The sequence below is a fragment of the Canis aureus genome, chromosome 25, assembly GCF_053574225.1.
Source record: "Canis aureus isolate CA01 chromosome 25, VMU_Caureus_v.1.0, whole genome shotgun sequence".
Lineage (NCBI taxonomy): Eukaryota > Metazoa > Chordata > Mammalia > Carnivora > Canidae > Canis > Canis aureus.
The window spans coordinates 6,917,248-6,928,319 of record NC_135635.1 but is presented as its reverse complement, the minus strand read 5'-3'; the positions used below and the strand labels follow the sequence as shown (position 1 = coordinate 6,928,319).

At 52.1% G+C, this 11,072-nt stretch overlaps 1 long non-coding RNA gene across 1 annotated transcript; it reads right to left on the bottom strand.

Moving 5' to 3' along the window:
* Positions 1-4,648: 4,648 nt before the first annotated feature.
* LOC144296925 (uncharacterized) lies at positions 4,649-8,132 on the bottom strand. The gene is made up of 3 exons (XR_013363852.1): positions 7,356-8,132; positions 6,999-7,212; positions 4,649-5,662 (listed from the first exon to the last, which is right to left on the bottom strand). It is a non-coding gene; the product is annotated as an uncharacterized LOC144296925 (long non-coding RNA).
* Positions 8,133-11,072: the final 2,940 nt, after the last annotated feature.

The following is an 11,072-nucleotide window of genomic DNA, read 5'->3' as shown; positions in this document are numbered from 1 at the left end:
TGCAGGGAGAGCCCACAGGCTGGGAGCCAGATGCCTTCCGGATGCCCCAGTGCAGCTGGAAGCCATGTGGCCGCTCTGGGTCAAGGGCCAGGAGCACAGGCCAACCAGCAATCAGAGGGTGGAGGGAGCCACACACCGAACATCTGCCTCTGCAAACAACAGCTTCCAGGGAAGCGGCCTCACGTGAGTGCTCTGCGGAGGACGGGGGCACTTATCACTCCATCCTCTCCCTGCCCTGTCAGCAGCAACGGAGAGTCTTTGAAGGTAAAGCCCAGCAACCTCCAAACAGTAATAACACACGTCTGTAAGACACTTGACAAACATAGACAGGGCTTTCCAATGTGTCATCTGCTATGGCTTCACAACATCCTCTGCGAGTTTGTGTTTAAGACTGTTTTTATTTTGCAAAAGAGGAAACCGAGGCTCAGCAAAGATAAGAGACTATGGCAGACCTGGGACCTCTCACTCAGCCCCACTCTGCTAGTCAGAGCGTGGTCCATGGACGAGCAGCATTAGCCTACCCTGGGAGCGTGCTAGAAATAAGGCATCTCAAGCCCAGATGTAGTGAATCCGAATCCGGATCTTCACAGGACATTCACATTTACTATGCGCGTGAAAATTTGAGAAGTATTATTTCCACCATATCAGAACATTCCTCATAAACACCTGATGATCTACTAGAGTGATGTACTCTTGGGGAGTCTCAGTAGTTCTTGAGCTGAAAGGAGCTTCTCAAAAGCACGTGTACCTACTGATGGAAAAAACTGAAGACACGGACAAATTTTCAGAAGCAAACTCCTAGCAAAACTGAGGTGAAGACCCAAGTCTCCTCTCTTTTGGCTCAAGAGGCTTCCATTACACCTACCCCCTTCCTATTTCTTTAGTTTTTTTTTAATTTTCGTATTTGGTGTTTTTCATCGGGGTTCTGTTTTTTTTTTTAATAAAATAATTTTTTATTGGTGTTCAATTTACCAACATACAGAATAACACCCAGTGCTCATCCCATCAAGTGTCCCTGGGGTTCTGTTTTAAAGGCAGGCCGTCTTTGCCGGTTACGTGCAATTTAGGCTAATGGTAAACTTCACTGCATTTTCTGAGCACACACTGTTAGAAAAGGAAGACAAGAACAAAAGCAATTATGGCGTTTTCTTTGCTGGGTATGTGCTACTTTTTCAGTGTTTTTGTAGCCATGGGTCAGTCACGTGATAGGCAGTTGTAGAAAACCAGCCTGGTAGGAAAGATTAGTCCCGAGTAATCTGGGGCGATCACTGGGTTGGTTACAAATACACGTTAGATGTGATAACATGTGGAGAGATATACTTAATAATAATGTGTGAAGGGATATCTAGGTATCTGCAAGGACGCAGGCCGCCCTAAAATTTGTGTCTGTCCAACACAAGTGCAGGACTTCGGCAATTTTCTGGTTAATTTGCTAAGTCTAGATGGCCAAACCAGATAATTCAGGCCAGTGGTAGATATTTTAACTTACATATTCTGGTTTGGCCGTCTTCGTTTATAAAGTTAACCTGATACTTGCCAAGTCATGGAGTGTGAGCCCTCTCAAGGGGAAGAAATGCTCATGTGAGTGTGAACGCACACGGGTTTTAAAATGTACATTCCCATGTAATTCCACTTGGGTCATTTTGCTCTGTGAGAAGAAGTAATATCGACTCCAACATTCATCCCACAGGTGGTGGGAGGTTCAGGGTCCCTCTCAATATTGCCAGGCATGTTTGGGATGGAGTTGGGGTTGGCCTTATGTTCCCCTATCTGCCCAGTGGCTTCTGGCTCCCAGTTCCTGCTTCTGTGGAAGTTTCTCTCTCTCTTATGTCTTGTCTCCTGTGCACATTTCCACTCCCTGCTCACATTGAATCAAACATCTAAATTAATCCACCATCCAGGATTTCTCCAAAACATCACTCACCAAGACCAGTAGGTGCAGTAGACTTTCCCTCTAGATGTGAAGTAACCGAGGGGCAGTTTTTTGCTGCACAATAGAATAGATCATACTGTTGATGACTATAGAATCTCTGTCCTTAAAAGTCTTTCAGCTATTCCCTTTCTCCACCTTCCCACCATGGGGATTTGTCTTCTCCTTGGGCTGAAGCCTCCTATCATGTTGTGGTTTCTCCTTCATCCAAGTTCCCTCTAAGCTAAATGACTCTTCCCCCTCAAATCCCTGTTTGGGTGTCTCTTTGTCTCAGTGCAAGCCGTCCCGTTCCACGACTGCCTCTACCACCCGAATGACATGTCTGATGTCTGTTCAACAAAGGGCCCAAGGATGAATTCTCCCACAGGCTGTCGGTGACAGTGGGCCCTCTCCCAACACTTCAGTGTCTTCTGTTACAGAACAGACAGCTGGACAGCATCCCCCTGCGTGTGTGAACATACGTGCAAGCAGGGATGAGAGGGTGTGTATGAGCTTGTGTGCAGTGTGGGACTGTGTGCACACACGTAGGGAGCAGCCGTGGGAATTAGATCAAATGCAATTAGGAAAATGTGTGAAGTGCGTCTAGATCCATTCATTAGGTACTGGAGCCAATGCTGGGAAATCCCACATGTCAGACCCATGAAGGACTCAAGGAAGGGATTCCCCACATCCGAGCTACATGTCCTTGGGGCAACATGGACACCAAGGCAAGTAAAGAGGTAGAACCATGGGGAACAGGAAAGACCAAAAGAATGCGTTGAACAACAGGTTCCAAGGTTGAATAAATAAATAAATAATCTTAAAAAAAAATAAAGGCATACAAGAGATAAGATCATAATTATTGAACAAAGTATGGTGTTCCTAAATTTGCATGCTTTAATTAACCTGGACGACAGCAGCCTGCCACAAACAGCACTGGGAGGGGGAAAAGCTGGGTAGAAGTTTCTACTCCTTGGGCGTAGAAGGCTCTGGGGCAGGTGAGCAAGATGTGCAGTGCCGCCTCTCCTTCCCAGGAATCTCTAAGGCCCCAAGAGCCTCCTCGTCAAAGCAGGGGAAGGGCCTGGCCTTGTGGAGGGAGAAGGAAGGCAAGAACGCCCTCTTGGAACCCACGCTGACCTGAAAGTCTGATACATGGGTTTCGAGGAAAGGAATGTGAGCCCAGCTATGGCCCAAGTTGGAAGCAACAGGACTATCAGAGTGGAAGGGAGGACAGGGTAGGACTAGCATTTCACCAGCCCCTTCTCCAAAACTGCTTGTGTCCCCCGGGGCTTAGTTACTTCTGGAGGACTGAGGTCACCAGACAGTATGTGTAATGTCACTGGGGAAGGCTGGTGAGACCCGGATGCCAGTGGCCTTGCGCTAATGGCCTTCCCCGTCATATGTTCCAGGCAGCTCTCCTGGGCCTCGGTGGAAAACAGCGGCTAGGAAGTTTGTGCCTTACCTCTTATTGTGCGGAGCACTGTCTGGGTGAGTCCCCCCGCCCTCCGATCACCTCCTCCTGCCCTGCTAGCCTCTGACCCGGTTCTGACAGCTGAGACGCTCCAAGAGGGAGGAGTTCTTCTCCAGGGGGTCAGAAAACCAAATCTGCATCCGGCCTCATCACTTCCTTCCTCTGCGACCTTCGCTAAGTTACGGAGTCACCTGAACATTTATTTCCTTGTGTATGAAGTGGCAGCAATAATGCTTTACCTTGTGGAGGGAGTCTGGAGGATTAAATGAGGTAAAGCTGGGAAGGCACCCAGGTCTGTGTCTGGGGACAGTGGGTACTGGTGATGGCTTTCCTCCCAGGGCCAGATCACGCCGTCCAGTCCTCAGGGACAAGTCTTACTCATCTTTATGCCCTCAGTACCTGGCCCCGCGCCCAGTAAGCCCTAGGGTATCCGGTAAGCGTGTGTTGAAATGAACAAAATTTGAGGACAAGTCAGAAGGTCATGGAAAAGGAAGGGTCTCATAGGTTCCGCCCGTGATCTTAGAAGGTCAAGGACCTGAATCTCCACTGCCACGCCAGGCCCCAGCTCCCCTACCCCTCACCCAGAACTCAGTCCATGTCTCTCAGAGCTTCCTCTTTACCTCCCCTCAAGGGGGCTGCACACTGGTGTGCTGTTGACATTTTCTGCTCCTCCCAGATCAGGTCCCAGACAGCTCCAGCTGCCCCCTGGCTCTGTGTACTACCCCCTTGGCCCCATGATACTATCAGGCTCTGAACCCACTTCCATCCCACCCTCCTCACTCTCCAGGTTGCCAGATAAAATCCAGGATGCCCAGTTAAATTTTAACTTTGGACATACCTATACTGAAAAATGATTTGGTGTTTAACTGAAATTTCTATTTAAATGGGTGTTCCGTATTTTTCTTTGCTCATCTGGCAACCCCACGTAGGGAGTATCAGTCTACCAATCACAGGCTTCCTGTCCTCCATACCTTTCTTCAGCCCTACCAGAACTTCAATGCCTATCGCAGCCAAGACCCCTCATTCATTTACTCACTCACTCATTCAGCAAATTTTAGTGTCTGTCTACCAAGCCCCAAGCCCTCTGCTAAGTACTGGAGGTACACTGCTGAAAGCATCACAGTCCCTGCCAACATGAAGCTTATATTCTAAACAAATAAAATTATTACAAGCAGAGTAAGTCAGGGATTAAGAAAATAAACAAATGTATTTGTTTATTTATTTTAAATAAATAAATAAATAAATAAATAAATAAATAAAGGGGTTGAAATTGAAATTAAAGGCTGATATTTTATTTATTATAAATAAATAAATAAATAAATAAATAAATAAATAAAATAAATAAATAAATAAATAAATAAATAAATAGAAATTGAAATTAAAGGCTGATGCGGTCACAGGAAAATCTCTCGAGAGAGACCCCAGGCTAATCTGAGAGAGGAGAATGGGGCTGGCTTGCGTGTGTGTGTGTGTGTGTGTGTGTGTATGTGTGTGTGTGTGAGTGTGTGTGTGTATGTGTGTGTGTGTGAGTGTGGGTGTGGTGGGGGGATTCTAGGCCCTAAGGCAGGGAAAGAACTTTGACCATCAGGGACGAAAAGAAGACCCAGGCGCCAGTCGGCCAGTGGGGAGGACACAAGACAAAGCTGGGAAATGAGAAAACAAAACAAAACAAAACAAAACAATGCTTGAGGCCTTATAGGCTCTGGTCACGTTCAGAACACACACACAGCACATTGAAAGGCTTGTGGGGAAAGGGTTTGTGGTCTGAATGATGATTCTTTAATGCTTCATTGTGATTGAAACGGAGGAGCCTCCCTTGGAAGCAGGCAGACGGGCTGCAAGGCCACCGCAGAGTCCAGGTAAGGGAGGATGGTAGTTCAAAAGGAAACCAGGTGGTGGCAACTGAGACACACTTTGGAGGACCCACTTTGGAGGAAGGATTTGCTGGACTTGATGGTAAGTTGGCTATAAGAAGTAGGGAGGAATCCAGGACCACAGCCTCAGCAGCTAGGAAGGTGGAGGTGATACAGGCAAGACGCGGGCAACATGGGGTAAGAATCCAGAGTTCTCCCTGCGACGGGTCACGTTTGAAACATCTGGGAGGCTTCACGTAGCAATGTCAAGTCTGCTTCTAGGAGGCAGAGCTCAAAGAGGAGGAATAGGCTGGACAGAAACAGGGACTTGTCACTTGCACGGTGGTGCCTACAGCAATGGACTGGCTGAGAGAGGCGCTCACGACCCAGGCCAAGGGCACCGACATCAGAGCCACGTTGCAGAGGAACCTGCGGAAGAAAACCAGGAGAGCACCACGTGGGGAGACCCAGAGAGGGGAGCACATGGGGCCAGGGGCCGGCTGAGTTCAAGCTGCAGACAGAGGAGGTAAGCGAGGCCAAGAAAGTTGGGTTTGGCAAGTTTCTTATGGGTGGGTGCGGTGAGGTGGGTGGTGGCACAGAAGCTGGACTTGGGGGGAGGGTGAAGAGGCAATGGCAGGGGAGGAGGTGGAAGCAGCCAGTATCGCCCGCTCTCGCAAGAGGGTGGCCGTGAGAGCAGCAGGGCAATGCAGCCGGGGCTGGCAGGGCATGGGTCTTGGAGAGGAGGTTTTTTTTCTTTTTTTTCTTTTTTTTTTTTTTAAGGCAAGAGCTACAGCATGTTCGGGTGCGGATGGGAACATTCTGGCAGGAAGCTGCAGAGTAAAGATGCAAAGGAGAGAGGGTTAGCCTGCCCTCAGATGCCCCTGGCTTCTCCAACACAGACGAGGGCGACCTTGCCCCTGGACCCAGACCTAGGCACCTGGCCACCTCCCTGGAGTTGGATGGCGGGGAAATGCCGAAGACTTGGGGTAAAGGGAGCTGGGAGGGGAGGGCCTGGTCTTGCCCTAGAAATAGAAAACCAAAACTGGTAACTGAGTAACTCCTGGAGAGGGGGCAAAGGCATTGGCAGCCTCTGAAGGAGCCAAAATAATCTGTCCCGCTTGGGCAGTGAGGCGGGTCCGACGTGAGGTGGAGGGGACTGGCCTGGGGTCACTCAGCCCCCAGCAGCCCTCCTTGGCCCACGGGGGCGAGCGGGGTCCTCAGGCTTACTCTGCCCATTCCCCCGCCCCGGGAGCGATGGGGCTTGGTGGGCAGAGCAGCCTCCAGCCAAGGTCATGCGCCCCGTGCGGGGGGCCAGCCAGCCGGGTTCCCTCTGTCCCGCAGCCACAGCCCACTCTAGACCCCCACAGGCAAGTGTTCCTGCCAGACAGACAGACAGGTCAACAGAGCAGAGCCCCAGGGAGCCCCAGCCAGGCAGAAAAGCCTGAGCACAGGGTTCCGGGGGGTGGGGGTGGGGGGCTGGCCTACATCCCTCAACCCCGCCGGCCACTCCTGCTCCAATCACCCCAGCTGGTCAGGTCTTAACCGGTCACCCAGCCCCCAGGAGACAGGCCTCCGTCTTCTGAGGTCCCAAAGTTTGTGCCACACACCTCCCCTGACCCCCAGCCAGATAGCAGCTTCCTCAGGCCCGTCTCATCTCACAGCACCTGTGGGTGGACTGAGTCGGGGGCTGGTTTGTGCGTGTGGAAGCTGCTGGCAGGACCAGGGCCCTCCTCCTCCTAGCTTCGGCACCTCTGTCCTCTCTCACCTGCAGGGGAAGGCTGCCCAGGCTCACCTCGAAGATCACAGGAAGCAAGGACACATCTCACGAGCTGACGGTGCCAGGAGATGCAGGAGGGCGAGGGCGGAGGGCTCAGCTCCCAGGTGTGTCCCTCCTCGGAGGCAGGCCTTGTCCTGGGGAAGCAGGGGTTTGAGGGAAGGACAGTGCTGGGCTCCAGAGAAGGGGGCTGGGCCTCTCTCCACTGAGGAGGAAAAGAAGGTGAGAATCACTGACCTGGGAAGTTTCCATGAACTCTGGCTCTGGGGGAGGAAGAGGGGGAGAGGGCAGCAGGAGCAGGGCCAAGCGCAGGGGGAGGGAAGCAACGTTGCAAAGTGGTTTCCTTACCATAAACTTCTAATTGGATCCCATGGTAAACAGACACGCTGGACCTGCCCTGAGGAATGAGAAGGGCCAGGCACCGCTGGCCACCGGGTAGAGAGGTGTTTGGAGCAAGGGGACCCGTGGACCTGGATGACTGGGGGTGCGATCCTGGGTGAGGGGGGCAGCTGGCCCAGGACCCACACGAAGGCTGCGCCCATCCCGCCCCCTCTGCCTCCCAGCACGGAAGTGGTGTCTGTTTATTGGTACTGAGAGTGTGGGGCATGAAGGAAGGGGTCACGGCTGGCTCTTGGTAGCCCCAAGAGCTGCACCACCTGCTGACTCAGTCACCTCCCCACTCCACACTACACCTCTCTCCCCAGCTGATGGGAACAAAGTGGCCGCAAGTTTCCAGTTGTAAAAATTGGGGAGGAGCATCAAGAACAAAGATCAAGGCTCTGGATTTTCCATGACACTTGGGCAGGGGCGGGGGCACCGTGCCTGGCTGGCACAGTTCCCATCGCCTGCGCCCTCAGGGAAGCAGGAAGCTGCCATGCGGGCACGGGGCAGTCCCAGGCTCACGGTCTGCGGGGCGCCCTCTCCTGGGGTGCCCTTGGCAGCAGGTGAGCTGACCGCCTTGCAGGTTGTCCGCGCAGAGTCTTCTCAACTCTGGGCCTTCCCGGCTCCAGTTCCCCCAAGGCCAGGAGCTCACCCAGCAGTCCCTGAGCCTGCAGCAGTAGGCAGAGGTCTAGGGTCGGGAGAGGGACAGGGAGGGACATGGAGAAAAAGACAGAGCACAGGAGAAGGAAGTGTGGACTTTGGGGTGGGTGGGGTTGTAGGGTTGCTGGAGGTCAAAAGGCAACTGGGACTGGGCTGTCTTCCTGAATAAGGCCAGTCTCCTTGCCCTACCACTCCCCTTGCACCATACTCTCCACCTCAGGAAGACTGGGGGAGCTGGGGAGGAAGACTGGGGGAGCCTACAGAGAGGCCAAGCCTGTTAGACACACCATGGTACATCTGTTTCGAGGAGTACTCTTCAGCTGTTACCAAAAAAAAAGGGAAAAAAATCCATACATACTAACAGAGAAGAAGGCCAAGGTACAGTAAATGAAAAAAAAAGTTGAAAGACAGTATGTAGATTCTGATTCTATTTTGTTAAAAAATAATTATTTTTAATTACCAACAATTACTTAACAACTATGAATTAATTAACAACTGTTGCCTTTAGATACGTACATCTAAATAACTATTTATTTGAATGTGCTTAGAAAGAAGCACAGAAGGATACATGCCAAACTGTTAAAAGAAATTATGTCTGGGATCATTTGGATTAGAATTAGAAGAAAGGAGAGACTTTTGTATTTGAAATTTCTTTCTTTTTTAATTCGTTTTTTAAAAGATTTTATTTATTTATTCATGAGAGTCGCAGAGAGAGAGAGAAAGAGAGGCAGAGACACAGGCAGAGGGAGAAGCAGGTTCCCTGTAGGGGAGGGACTCGATCCTGGGACTCCAGGATCACACCCTGAGCCGAAGGAGGGTGCTGAACCGCTGAGCCACCCAGGTGCCCCTGTATTTAAAATTTCTATAACAACAATAATCATTTTATAATGAAAAGAAAACAGCTGAGGGTAGGGGGAATGGTCCCGGGCACTCCAAGTGTGCAGATAGAGCTGGGCATACGGACATACCAGGTGCACACATACTCACACACTCGTGGTCTCACACCAACCCACACTTGGCCCACCAACGAGGGCACACCTGGTAAGTCTGGCAAAACCTTGGGCACATACCTGGCCCGGGCATGTCCTCATGGTCCCGGGCTCCCTTGGATGTGGCAGGCAGGGCCCTTTCTAGGCATCTATCCCATCCCAGATGGGCTTCTAGCTCCTTCTAGCTACAGGGTACTTCCCTGACTTCCAGCTACTCTCCTCTGGGCCTCCATCCCTTCTTGCCAGGCACCCATACAGCAGGGCCCTAAGGAGTCAGAGAGTCAGCAAATCTGGGAAAGAAGCACCTGGCCTGGCTGCAAAGACAGCCTCCCCCTTCTCCGGGCACTGGGGAGCTGCTCTCGAACATCAACACTGGGGCTGTCCCAGAGATTCTGATTTGACTGAGAAACCGCCCGAGGCATCAGCCAATCCAAATAAGCTGCTGGTTCTCCACTTACTGGGACTTGATGGCTAACCTTTCTGAGCCTCGGTTTCCTCATCTGTAAAGTGGGAATAATAAGGTTACTGTGAAACTCAAAGGTGATACTATCTAAGAGACTAAATGCTTTGGAAGATAAACAAGGAAATGACGATCACTAAAGTCAGGATACAGTCCTCTCCGGGGCGGAGGGGTGGGACTGATGAAGGGGGGCAGGCAGGACTTCTGGGGCACTGATGCTATTCTATTTCTCTGCCTGGCATGTGGAAACCTGGGTATACGATTTAAATTATTTGTTAAACTGTACATCCATTTCTTAATAGAAGCATATTATGTTTCATAATAAGAAAAAAAAGTGCTTTGTGAAGCTCCCAATTCAACATGAACATAAAATTGTATTAGGAAGTACAAATTCCCATTCTCCTAGCCCCTGAGAACCCTCCAGGACTCTAAATTTTGCGGTGGTCCAAGTTAGCCAGCGGCAAGAATCGCCTAATAGTAGCAATTTCAGTTATAAATTGAGACCTGTGTGTTGTCTTCCTTGCTGGGGGAGACCCAGGAGGGCAGATGTGTCTGGGGGTGCGGATCATTATGAGGGCGGCCTCGAAGACAGCCGTCAGCCCACTCGCAATCCTGAGCCTACCCTTCCCCGTGGTTCCTCGCCCCTGCAGACTGCTGAGCACTGCGGGCACGTCCTCCCACCCACACTTCCTGGCCACAGCAATCCTCACCCCCCCAAAGACAAGGCGCTCTGAAGCCCAGACAGCCTCCTTTCACCCCCACCCACCACCTCTTATTCTTCAACAGCCTGGCCACTTTCTTGGTCCTCAGGCCCAGCGATGCCCTGCTCAGCTGGCACCCCAGCTCACTCCTGAAAAGTCAGCCCCCAGTTCCCAGCCTTTCTACCCCTGCTACTGGCTCCCTGAGATTGCAAGGCACTCTGCGCCCCACCTCCCCCCCAGCTCCACCAGGCTCCAGAGCCCACAGGGGCATCCCCCCCCACCCGGCGGGCTCTGACTCCAGTGGAGGGAGCCCTCAGAAGAACCTGGCGTGGAGGGCAGGACCTCCCTGCCCGCCCAGGCCCGAGACCCCCCGCTGGGCCCCCGTACCCGATGGCACCAGGCAGCCCCGGGAGCTGAGCCCACCCTGCCATCAGAGGCCACAGGAATTTCCATGTGGGTCTGGCCAGGGCACTGCCTAGTGACTGTCAATTCCCTACCCCCACATCTGACTCGCTCCCTGTCTCTTTCTGACTCGGCTTCTGTTCCACTCTATGATTTGCTTTCTCTCCCATCCCTGAATTTCTGTGGGTCTCTGTCTCAGCAACCCTCCCCCGGCCCGCACAGGGGCAGCGTGAACCCTCCATCTGCTTGTGGGGCAGCCCGTGGCCGTGGCCCCCCGCTCCTGGCCCTTGGCCTGGGCCTCTGCCGGCTGGGGAGGTCTCCCTGGCTGAGGCCCCACCACTAGCGGGAGGTAACTAAGGTGACAAATTTGGAAAAGAGTCTGCGGGTCTCAGAGGCAGAGCAGAGCTGAGCGGGACAGGGCTGCAGATGAAGCTGGGGTGGCAGGAGGATGGCACTTCTCTTGGAAGTTTGG